Raw genomic sequence first — 12,704 nt, 5'->3', positions numbered from 1 at the left:
AGAATTCTTTACCAGCACACAAGAAACACAAAAGGAAGCTCTTGAGGTAGAAGTAAAATGATATAAATGGAAATTTGAATCTACATAAAAGATGGAGAGTTATGAAAATGGTAAATACAGGGGTAAATATAGAGTATGATGTTTCTGATTTTAATCGTTTTAAAAGATGATCATTTAAGGGGCGCCTGGGTGGCACAGCGGTTAAGCGTCTGCCTTCGGCTCAGGGCATGATCCCAGCGTTATGGGATCGAGCCCCACATCAGGCTCCTCCGCTATGAGCCTGCTTCTTCCTCTCCCACTCCCCCTGCTTGTGTTCCCTCTCTCGCTGGCTGTCTCTCTCTCTCTGTCAAATAAATAAATAAAATCTTTAAAAAAAAAAAAAGATGATCATTTAAGACAAAAACAATAGTGCATTATTGTAAGGTTTATAACATACGGAGAGGTAACATTATAAAAGCAAGAGAACAAGAAGGAATAGGGAAATGGAAGTTTATTTTTACATGGTTCTTACATTTTACATGAAGCAACACAGTATTTGATAGTGAACTGGTTAAGTTAAAAAAAAATGTAGACTTTGGAGTAACCACTAAACAAAACAAAAAGGTACAGAAGGGGAAAACAGTGAACACAAAATGGAATCATAAAATATATTCACTTTATCTAAAAAAAGGAGGAAAGAGGGGAAAAGTATCAAAGAACAGATAAGAGAAGTAGAAAATGAATATCAAGACAGTTGATTTAAAAAAAAAAAAAAAGGACAGCTGATTTAAACCAAACATAGGAGGGGTGCCTGGGTGGCTCAGTTGGTTAAGTGTCTGCCGAGGGCTCAGGTCATGATCCTAAGATCCTGGGATTGGGCCCCACATCCTCAGGCTCCCTGCTCAGCAGAGAATCTGCTTCTCCCTCTGCCTCTGCCCCTCCCCCCATTTGTGTTCTCTTTCTCTGTCTCTCAAATAAATTAATAAAATCTTTTTTAAAAATAAAATAAACCCAAACATAGGAATAAGTTAGAATATAAGTGGTCCGAAAAATCTAATTAAAAGGTAGGACTGAACAATAACTATATACCACCTACCAACAAAAATTACTGTAAGTATAAAGGCACAAGGATTAAAATTTAAAAGATGGAAAAAGAAATAACATGCAAACACTAATCAAAAGAAAGCTAGAATGACTGCATCAACACCAGAAAAGAAGATCTGAAAACAATGGATAAAATCAGGATGAAAAGGATAATTATATAGTGTTAAAGGGGTCAATTCAACAAGAAGACATGACATTCCTAAAGGTTTATGTATTTAATAAAGGATCTTAAAAACATTAAGTAAAAACTGATAGAACTTAAAGAGAACTACAAAAATACCAATTACAGTAAGAGATTCAACATGTGTTTCTCAATAATTTATAGAAAAGTACAGAAAAAGTTAAGTATAGAGAAGACTTGAGTGAAACTATCAATTGACTTGATCTAATCAACATCTGTAGAACACCTCACTTTTTTTGTAAAGTATATGTAGAACAATCACCATGATGAACCATATTCTAGGTCATAAGACAAATTTCAATAAGTTAAAAACACTGAAATCATACAAAGTATGATACCACAACGGAATTAAGTGAGAAATCAGTAACAAAAATATATTGGGAAGCTCCAAAATATTAGACTCTAATATTAATCTAATAATAACACTCTTCCAAACAACACATGGGTCAAAAGGGAAAAAGTCATAATAGATTAAGAAATATATAAATTGAAAGAAAATAAAAATTCCCTATATCATAATTTGTAGATGCAATTAAAACAGTGCTTAGAAGGAAATTTGTAGCATCAAATGCTTGTATTAGAAAAGAAGGAAATTGTTAAATCATTTTCCTTAAGCGTCTACCTTAAGGAACAAAAAAAAGAATAACAAAGGAAATTAAATACAAAATAAACATAAGGAAGAAAATAATAGAGGTAAAGGTAGGTATCTATGAAATAGAAGATATACAAACAATAGAGAAAATCAATGAAACCAAAATCTAGTTATTTCAAAGAAGCAATAAAAATTGATAAAACTCCAGGGGCACCTGGGTGGCTCAGTCAGTTAAGCTCTGACTCTTGATTTCAGCTCAAGTCATGATCTCAGGGTGGTGAGATGGGGCCCCATTACAGGCACGACACTCAGTGTGGAGTCTGCTTGTCCATCTCCCTCTACTCCTCTCCCAACTTTTGTTCTAGGTCTCTTTCTCAAATAAACAAATAAAAATAAATTTTAAAATAAATGATAAAACTCCAAACAGACTGATCAAGCAAAAGAGAGAAATGACACAAATTGCCAATATCAAGAATGAAAGAGAGGACATTACTCAGATATACACAAACTAAACCCATAAGGAAAGAAAATTATGAACAATCATATGGCAATAAATTCAATAACTTAGATGAAAACAAATTCTTTGAAAGATGTGACTCAGCATGAAATAGATAACCCAAATAGCCCTTGTCAAAGAAAGATTAAATTCAAATTTTAAAACCTTTCCAAAAGAAAATTTCAGGCCAAGACAGCATCACTGGGAATTCTATCAAATATTTAAGTAAGAAATAATATCAGTTCTACATAAGTTCTTTCATAAAATAGAAGAGGAAGGAACATCTCCCAATTCACATGATGAGTCAAACATTATTTTAATCCAAAACCAAACAAAGATATTACAAGAAAACTATGGATCAGTATCTTTTATGATCACAGACATGAAAATAAATCCCTAACAAAATTTTAGCAAATTTAGTTCTCCAATATTTAAAATATATAAATTAGACATAAATGCATATAATAAAGACTTAAAGAGCAATATATATGAAAGGCATATAAAAGGTGACCAAGTAGATGCAAGGTGTGTTTAACATTCAAAAAATGAATTATGTGATTTACCCACAGTAACATATTTAAAAAAGGAAAAAAAATATTATCATGTCAATGATGCCAAAAAGCATTTCACAAAATTCAGCACCTATTCATAATAAATATTTTAAGCTATTAGAAATAGAAGGGAACCTTTCAATCTGATAAAGGATCTATGTTATGGTCTGAACTGTGTTCCCCCAAAATTCATTTGTTGAATGAATTTCCAACCCCCAATATGACTGTATTTGGAGACAGGACCTTTAATAAGATAATTAAGATTAAATGAAGTCATGAGCAGAGCCCTAATCCAACAGGACTAGTTACAAATTTCTCTCTCTCTCTCCCTAACCAACCCCCCCCTTTCCCTTCCCCCGCCCTCCCCCTCTCCCTTTCCCTGTCTGTCGCCTTGGACAGAGAAGAGGCCAAGCGAGGACACAGCAAGAAACAGCCACCTGCAAACCAGGAAGAGAGCCCTCACCAGAAACCAACTCTAACAGCATCTTGATTTTGGATTCCTACAGAACTATGAGAAAATACATTTCTGCATTTAAACCATCCAGTCTGTGGTATTCTGTTAGGGCAGCCCAAGAAGACTAATATGGCATCTCTGAAAAACCTACAGCTAACATCATTCTCATATGGTGAAATACTGAAAACACTAATTTTTTTCCCTTTAAGATCAAGAACAAAAAGTGGTAACTGCTTTTACCATGTATACATCAATATTTTACTGAACATCTAAGCTAGTAAGATAAAGCAAAAACAAGGCATATAATTTGAAAAGAAAGTAGAAAAACTTTTTTTTCAAAAAAAAAAAGTTCATGTGGAAAATCCTGAGGAATCTACACAAAACCATTAGAACTAATAAATGAGTTAACAAATATACAGGATAAACTCAATATACAAAAATCAATTGTATTTTTTACACTAGCAATAAAAATTAGAGATTTAAATTTTGGTGTCAAAATTTTGGTATCTACTTCAAAGAACATCAAAATATGAAATACATAGGATAATATTTTCAATTTTCAACTTGTACTCTGCCAACTATAAAACTTTGTTGAAACAAGTTAAAGATTTAAATTAAAAAAAACACATACCATGTTCATAAACTGGATAATTCAATATTGTTCAGTGTCAAATGTCTCCAAATTTATTCAACAAAATCAAAATTAAGATTTTAGCAGGCTTTTCTGTAGAAGTTGGTAAACTGCTTCTCTAAGATCTATTGAAATACAAAGGGCATTAGCCATTAAGAAAATGCAAACTAAAACCACAAATGAGATACCACTAGTCACCCAGTAGACTAGCAAAATTAAAGAGACTGATCTTACTAAGTGTTGGCAAGCATGTAAAACAACTACAGTTCTCATATATTGCTGATGCAAATACAAAATGGTACAGGCACTTAAAAAAACATTTGAGGGGCGCCTGGGTGGTTCAGTCGTTAAGCATCTGCCTTCGGCTCAGGGTGTGATCCTGGAGTCCTGGGATCAAGCCCCACATCAGGCTCCTCCCCTGGGAGTCTGCTTCTTCCTCTCCCACTCCCCCCTGCTTGTGTTTCCTCTCTCGCTGTCTCTCTCTCTCTCTCTCTCTCTCTCTCTGTTAAATAAATAAATAAATACTTAAATAAATACATAAATAAATAAAAATCTTTAAAAAAAAAAACATTTGGCAGTTTCTTAGAAGTTTCTTATAAAATTACATAAACACTTACAATTCAACCCAGTAATCCCAGTCCTAGATTTACTCTAGGTATTTACTCTAGAGAAATAATACTTATGTCCACACATGGACCTATATAAGAATGTTCATAGTAACTATATTAATGATAGCGAAAAACTCAGCTATATCCATGATGCCCAGATATCCATATGTAAGTGGATAAACCAACTGTAGTATATTTATATAATTGAATACTACACATGATTAAAAAGGAGTAAACTACTTGAGCACAAACAACATGGATGAATCTCGTATTATGCTGAATAAAAAAAAACAGACATAAAAGACTACCTGTTATATTGCTTAATTTATATGAACTCTTAGAAAAATCTAAACTATGTGTAGAAAGCAGATCAACAGTTGCCAGAGGCCAGCAGTAGAGAAAAAGGATCAACGACAAAGGCAAGATGGAAGTTTGTGGTGGTGATGGAGACGTTCTCTATCTTGAATGTAGTCATGGCATAAACAACTTTACTGATTGTACGTATCATACAGTATGTATACTTACTGTACTTTAATAAAGCTGATTTTCAAAAATTAAGAAACTGCACATCTGTAACTACATATGGTAATGGATGTTAACTAGAGTTATTGTGGTGATTTTGCAAAATTTACGAATATTAAATCATTATATTGTATATCTGAAATTAATATAATGTTATATGTCAATTGTACCTCAGTAAAAAAAGAAGCTGCATTAAAATATGGAAAAAATTAGTTAGAAAAAATTCACAGATATTTCAATGAAAATATAAGAAAGGTAAGAAAAGAATGCCAGTTACTTAGTTTTCTAGATCTTGAACAACATTCCCCGACAGCACATCATGGAATGCCTAAAACTCCTCAGAAGACAGTTGGTAAACATGTATTATGACAACTAAGGCATTCCAAATCAATAAGAAAGGCTGGGCTATTCATTAAGTGGTAGTATGTCAATAGGCTAGCCATTTAGAAATAAAATAAGCTAGACTCTTGTCTCAAGTCATAACTAATATCAAATTCCTTATGGATTAAACATTAAACATAAAAAAAGTAACAGAGGAAAATTTTAAATAATTAGTCATATAACTTCATGTAGGGCAAGCTTTTGTAAGCATGGCTCCACAGCCAGAAACCATAAGAAAAGATTAACAAATACTGGGGGAAATACAAATAAAACTAGAATTGACAATATAGAAAAAAATTTTTAAATAGGTGAGATAAGACTAATATCCTTAAAAAATATAGTTATTATTAAATACTCATAAGAAAAAGAAGATTATACTAATGGGAGAAAAAGCAAGAAATGAACAAGAAATTCACAAAAGACAGTGCAATGCCTACTAAATATTTGAAAATATATTCAACATCACTAATGAACAAAAACAATACTGAGATATCAAAGTTCATCTACCTAAGAATACCCTTGTAAGAATGTAGTACTAGTGGAAATACATAATTTTTCTAGAGTATTTTGCAGTAAGTATCAAATACCTAAATCTTCATTTTCAGTTTTAAAATTTATTTTATAATCTGATATATATAGAAAGTTGTATTTATTTCAGAATTATTTATATGATAGAAAACTATTCTAAATGTTCATAAATATCAGATGCTACAAACACAATCTGAAGCCAAGGCAACCTATAATTATTGACAGAAAGATACCCATGGCAAGGTGCCAGATAAAATATGAGTATACCTTCTGTGTGAGCTCATTTAAAACAAAAAAAATCTTATCTTCCTACTCATCTGTCTCTCCCCTTACCTACATATATATAGACATACACACAGAGATACACAGGTCTGGGAAGTTACACTAAAAGATCAATAAGTTATCTGAGATTAACAAAATTAAAGGAAAGCTTTATTTTCTTTTTTATATTTGTCTGTATTATCTGAATTATTGATGTGTAAAAAAAAACAAGACTGTTTAAAGGATTATTTACAATGTAACTTCAAATTTCAAAATGGGCAAGAAAAAGTAATGGAAATTTTCTAGGAATTTCTAGAAATGTAAATCAATGTTTATACAAAATACAACCTACAGTAGGTTGGTTTTTTAAGCATTAGACTAAAAATTCTAGGAAAACATCCTGAGGATTTCTTTGTCACGAAATGCTACTTAAGGATCTACTAAATAGTGTCCTTCTACTACCCTTACCCCTAGTGTTTTATTTTGCGACTTTATATCCAATAAAAGATCTTACAGGCTTTAAGGTTCTTTTCTTTGAAAATTATTTTCTGCTAGGCCTTAAGAAAATAAAGTGAAACCGTGGTTTGCATCTTATTTGAGAAAGATAGATAACCTTGAGTCTTAAACCTTCTCTGGCATTTTCTTGATCTTCACTAACCATGACCAAGGTAGAATGGTCTCATCTGCAAATTACTAAAAATAATCAGCTCTGGGAAGTGACCTTGGATGAAGCAATGTTAAATTGGCCAGGAAATTTTTTTGAGGCATCACTGTTATTAACTCGCAATTTTTTCATTTCACTCTGCCACTGATGCTTGGCAGGTTATAATTTTTCATTTTCGCACTTGGATGGAACTCAGTGAAGTAGAGATTATGGAGATAGTAGTGGAGAATTTTTACAAAGGGATTTCCCCCCTCACTCCATAATATTAGGTTACAAAATGGATCTCTATTGGAGACAACTTATCAGCTGAAGATACGTAATCAGACTGTTAGGATAACAGTAATGACCTATACCGTATTTTAAATTTTTTTAAAGTGCTGCCTTCTGTATATAGAGTTGATGTTATGACCAATTTATATACTTGGAAACATTTCCTTAGTGGAGATGCTTTGGGCTGATTCTTCTTTGACAACTTCATGCCTTCGTGAGATTGTTTGCTGGGATTTAAAAAAATGTCTGTGAAATAGAAAACACTTCTTTATACAGAGATGTCCAGTGACACAGGTTGGAAATAAACTTGTACTACTGTTAATGAATTAAGAGCTAATCTTAGGTAGGTGGCAACTACTTTCGGTGCATCTTCCTCCCTCTTTACTTCCATAAAACCAATGTCAATAGTCTGATGATGACCACTTATATCCATATTCTTTCCGAATCTCCTTTCAGCATACTATTCATTAACCAGCTTATAATAGGCACTAAATAGGTAAGCTGTCATTCCCCCAAGTAAAGGAGGAAAGAAAATTCATTTTAAAAATAAAGAATATTATAATAGGGAATATAGCAAATCACAGAACAAATCTGAGCTTGGAAATATTCCTTAAATCAGAAGACAATGTTTAAATGGGTAGCTGGAATGGAGACTTAAGGACCAGTCTCCTCTAATCTGAAAAAACTAAGAAATGCCTACTTGAGTCACCAATTCCCTTAACTTATTTTGATTTGATCGTTAACATCCAATTGCACCTAGGGTAGTATAAAGCTAGAATACCAGACTAGGGACAACTATTTGCTAGGAAAACCATTAAGTTCTTCCCTAAGTTCTTTATCTGTGTCATTACCGTATTACTTAAAAGGAAAATTAAATTGCTACTCTCCCCCAGAACATCTGCATTTGGGGTCTTGTATCTAACTGTGGAATAAAATATTTTGTTCTTCTAAAGAAAATTGATTTATGAACTATTTCACCATAGAACATTATGATTACCTCACAGTATCATTTTGCTATAAATGAGACTGTTAACTGATTTTTTTTTGGTCTAACCACGGGCAAAACATGTAAATTGACAGAAGAGCTCTATAGCAAAGAGCTTCCTTTGACTGACTACAGTATCCTAGAGTTAAGCGGCTGCCTCCAGTTCAGGCCATGATCCCAGGGTCCTGGGATGGAGCCCTGCATCAGGATCCCTGCTCAGCAAGGAGTCTGCTTCTTCCTCTCCCTCTAACCCTCACTCGTGCTTGCTCTCTCTCTCTAGTGCTATCTCTCAAATAAATAAATAAAATCTTTAAAAAAAAAGAGGTAAAGTTTCTAGTCTAAACTTTTAAAAAGGAGGACTGGTACGAATGGTAATATCAAATATACATTTTTATAAATCTGAGCAATATACAGTACAGGCTGAAGTTTTAAAAAACATGATTAAGAAAAACTACAAATAGGGGCGCCTGGGTGGCACAGCGGTTAAGCGTCTGCCTTCGGCTCAGGGCGTGATCCCGGCATTACGGGATCGAGCCCCACGTCAGGCTCTTCCACTATGAGCCTGCTTTTTCCTCTCCCACTCCCCCTGCTTGTGTTCCCTCTCTCGCTGGCTGTCTCTATCTCTGTTAAATAAATAAATAAAATCTTTAAAAAAAAAAAAAAGAAAAACTACAAATAATAAAGGCAAAACAACAAAGATGATGAAAACATTTTAAACATAATGAATTAATGAACTTTTAGATGTTTTAATAAACATTTTAATAAGAGGTGCCTTAATAAATGTTCAACTCTTTATTTCACTCAGGTCATGATCTCAGGGTCACGAGATCGAGCCCTGTGTCAGGCTCTGTGCTGGGTGGGGAACCTGCTTAAGATTCTCTCTCTCTCCCTCTCCTTCTCTTCCCCCCAACACTCTCACACCCCAGCACATGTCCATGCAATCATGCTCACGTTCTCACTCTCAATAAATAAATAAATAAATAAATAAATAAATAAATAAATAAAACATGTTTAATAAAATGTTTTTCTGTGATAAATACTAATAGCAAATAGACTATCAAATAGCAAATAGCTGATAATATTTGTTTTTTCTACCAGCCATTGAAGTGGGAAAAAAGGGAAAAAAAGAAAAGTAGGAGGGATTGGGAGAAGAGGAAGAGACTCCTCCTTTCTTTATTTCTCTAAAGCTCTAGAAACACAAAAACAATGCACCAAAGATTAGAATCAGGTCTGTTCTTATCCTACCAGGCAGGCTCCATTTCAAGCAAAAGGTGAAAGAGTTTGGCTTGCTCCTCTATAAAAGCCAGTAACACTTAAAAAGAATGCCCAGATTTGCTATGCAATAAGGTAGCAGCATTTGGTGCAGAAGTTACAGGGAACCCTACCACTAAAATTTCCTATCTCTGAAAAATAATGCCAAGATTCGTCATTTATATTTTGAAAATTGCTGATTTGACTCTTCCACAGAAAATATTGAAAATTGAAAGACTAAATAGCATACAGTCACTCATCCTAGCAGTAATAGGAAACATAGACGGTATATACTTTATTAGAAGACCTACTATAAGAAGAGTACTTTATATTCTAATAATAAAAGGGAAATGCTGAGTCAAAACATGGAAATCTTTTTATTCTTGCAAAATTATTAAATTTTTAAAGGCAATTCATTTTGTTGTTCCTGTATTACAAGACAATCCATAAATGTTCACCACTTCAAGATAGTTTCGTTTGTTCAAAAGCAAATTCTTTTTAAAATAGCATTTCTAGTATTAAGGGAAATAAGCACACATCTTAGTCATTTTTGTTTTAAGAAATCTAATTATTAAATTAAAATTCCAAAAAGGCATTTTTGAAGCAAAAGTAGTTTGGACAATTACATTTTTTATCAATAAGGTAAATTGAACCAAATCAAAAATAAGTATTACCTATCCCTTAAGATAAATGTTGATTTTGGTAACCAACTTTTGTTTTGTTTTTATCATTGAGGTACAGAAAGAAAAATATAAATAGTTAAGTTATGGTTAGATTTTCTTAAAAACATATCAAGGACTATGTACAGCATCTGGAAATCCTTATGTAGACACAGAAACACAGCAGACCTCTTTGGCACTGTTATAGTACTGAGACACGCCACCTGAGGGGTAGGAGTCACTGCCTCATGCCCTACATGTCCTCACCGCCCTATAACTTTTATCTTCAACTTTCAGAAATCAGATGGATTAGGCATGTTAAATACTTCCTTATATCCTGTCCCCCACTTTTTTTTTTTAAGAAAAGCATCCAGGTGCCTTGTTTTATTCATGAGACTATGCCAGAAATCATTAACAGAAATAAACAGAAATAAAGTTAGGAAATCTCAGCCAAGGCCAAAGATTTCTCTGGACTTCAGTCTTCTCTTTTGAGTGTAGCTATCATATGCACCCCTCACTTCATAATGCAGACATGCTCAATGCTAAAATGACTGTATTAATGGAACTAAGTCAAAGCACTCTGCCTCTGAATGTAACAACAGCAATGAAGATTTGTGAAACTGGATAAGAGTGCTTAAATTTAAGTAGCACCAGAATTAAATGGCATAGAAAGGGGTGATTAAAGCTCAAAAAACTTTCCTGTCATAGCCGCTTAGGCATTCATTTTCCTTTAATTTCCCTTGCTTTTGAAAGCGAAAATTTCACCCCTCATGCACTGTCAAAGTTTTCTGAACATACGAAAAATACCAAAATTATTTTTTCTTTATATTAAGTCTGAGTGCCTCAGACTTGTGCACAACACTTGGAAAAGCGTAACATGTCATTGAGACTTTGGAAAAATTATTCTCCCCAATTAACAGGTTCCCTCATTCAAAATGGTAAAATATACTATATATATATATATATATACACATACATACATAGCAATAGCTAATAATAGGCATGAAAATGATTTACTAATGAAAAATGGAGCTAAGAAAAAATATTTGGGATAATTTAATGACCACAAATAATGTGTATCAAAAATGCTGTATCAGCTTTTTTTTAGCAGTGAATTTTTTTTTTTATGATTTTATTTGTTTATTTGACAGAGAGAGAGAGAGAAAGCATAAGCAGGAGGAAAAGGGCAGAAGGAGAAGGAGAAGGAGAAGCAGGGAGCCTGATGTGGTGCTTGATCCCAGGACCCTGGGATCATGACCTGAGCCTAAGGCAGACGCTTAACCAATTGAGCCACCCAGGAGCCCCTACTATATCACTTTTTAATAAGTTATAATAATACATTTACTAAATATATACAATGGCATTTCAAGAAGGAGAAGTACCTCAGTAGTCAGGATAGCAGGAAAATAATCAAGAGATAATTCACCAAAGTAATCCCACCAACACTTTCACTGAGTTGTGGGAAGAAACAAACCCCCATGGCTCCGGATAAATAAAAAAATCATTTAAAAAGTAATTTTAGTTTTTTTTTTAAACAAGGTTTTATTTATGTATTTATTCTGCATTTTTTACTTTTATTATTAACATATAATATATTATTTGTTTCAGGGGTATAGGTCTGTGATTCATCAGTCTTACACAACACACAGTGCTTACCACAACACATATCCTCCCCAATGTCCATCATAATTTTAGTTTCTTAAGTTACACCTCTAAATATTTGTGAGACATCTCAACTCTGAGCTTATCTCCAGCAGCCTGTACCTTTAATCCTCTTCAGCCACCCCATTCCCAGGGTCACATCCTGGGCCACCATCATCAGAAACAGCTTAAATTCCCCCGATTACAGCCCTCATCATTCCAAAAATCTCACTCCATTCCTTCTGATACATTTGATCCTGAAACTCACTGAAGTTTCTTATGCTCTGACCACCTCTACTTTCTTGCAGGTCATCACCCCCACACACACCCCCAGCCCTGCCATGTCCCTGTCTAAATTCCTTATGATCCAACCTAGACTTTATGGCACATCATTTCAACAAAATTCTTGTCAGAATCCATTCCCTCTGCTCCAGCCCTGTTAACTGAAGACCTTTCTCAGACCTATCATTTGCCCCCTATGCTCCTGTGCCCAGATTCCTGAAGACTAATGTAGAACATCATGCTAAAAATACACTGCCTCTCACCTCAGCTGAGCTCCCCGGGCCACTGAGCTACCCTTTGGTTAGGCCACCTTTCCCACTGCCTTCAGTGATAGTCCCTAATGTCCATTATACTCTCCAGGCATCATATCCTATCCCTAACCTCTTCTCCTTCAGCAGATAGTTCCTCACAGTTCCATCAAGAAGAATCTTTCTCACTCTCCTTTCCCCAGAGATATATTTATCTATAACTGTGCCATCTTTTCCTAATGCCCCAAAGGAAGAAACTTCCACCTTAGGCTTGTCCCTCTATCTGTTCTTTAAATCCTATTTGCTCTCAATCACTCAAGGTCTTCATCTTCTCAATGATCTTTTCTTTCACGTATCATCAACTTCCTCTCAACTGGATCCTTCCTTCATCACCCTATAAATATGTTCACATTTCT

At 34.0% G+C, this 12,704-nt stretch overlaps 1 protein-coding gene and 1 pseudogene across 1 annotated transcript in view; one reads left to right on the top strand and one right to left on the bottom strand.

Annotated features, from left to right (window-relative positions):
• Window positions 1-12,704, bottom strand: part of NAALADL2 (N-acetylated alpha-linked acidic dipeptidase like 2) — a 1,315,864-nt gene that overhangs the window by 1,238,858 nt on the left and 64,302 nt on the right. The window lies entirely within an intron of this gene.
• LOC123786447 (proto-oncogene serine/threonine-protein kinase mos-like) overlaps window positions 1-12,704 on the top strand; it is a 38,766-nt pseudogene that overhangs the window by 24,988 nt on the left and 1,074 nt on the right.

The sequence above is a fragment of the Ursus americanus genome, chromosome 4 (genome assembly GCF_024610735.1).
Source record: "Ursus americanus isolate L20-20 chromosome 4, mUrsAme1.1.p, whole genome shotgun sequence".
In the NCBI taxonomy this organism is placed as follows: Eukaryota; Metazoa; Chordata; class Mammalia; order Carnivora; family Ursidae; genus Ursus; species Ursus americanus.
The sequence above is the reverse complement of the archived record's forward strand: the minus strand, read 5'-3'. Positions and strand labels throughout refer to the sequence as shown.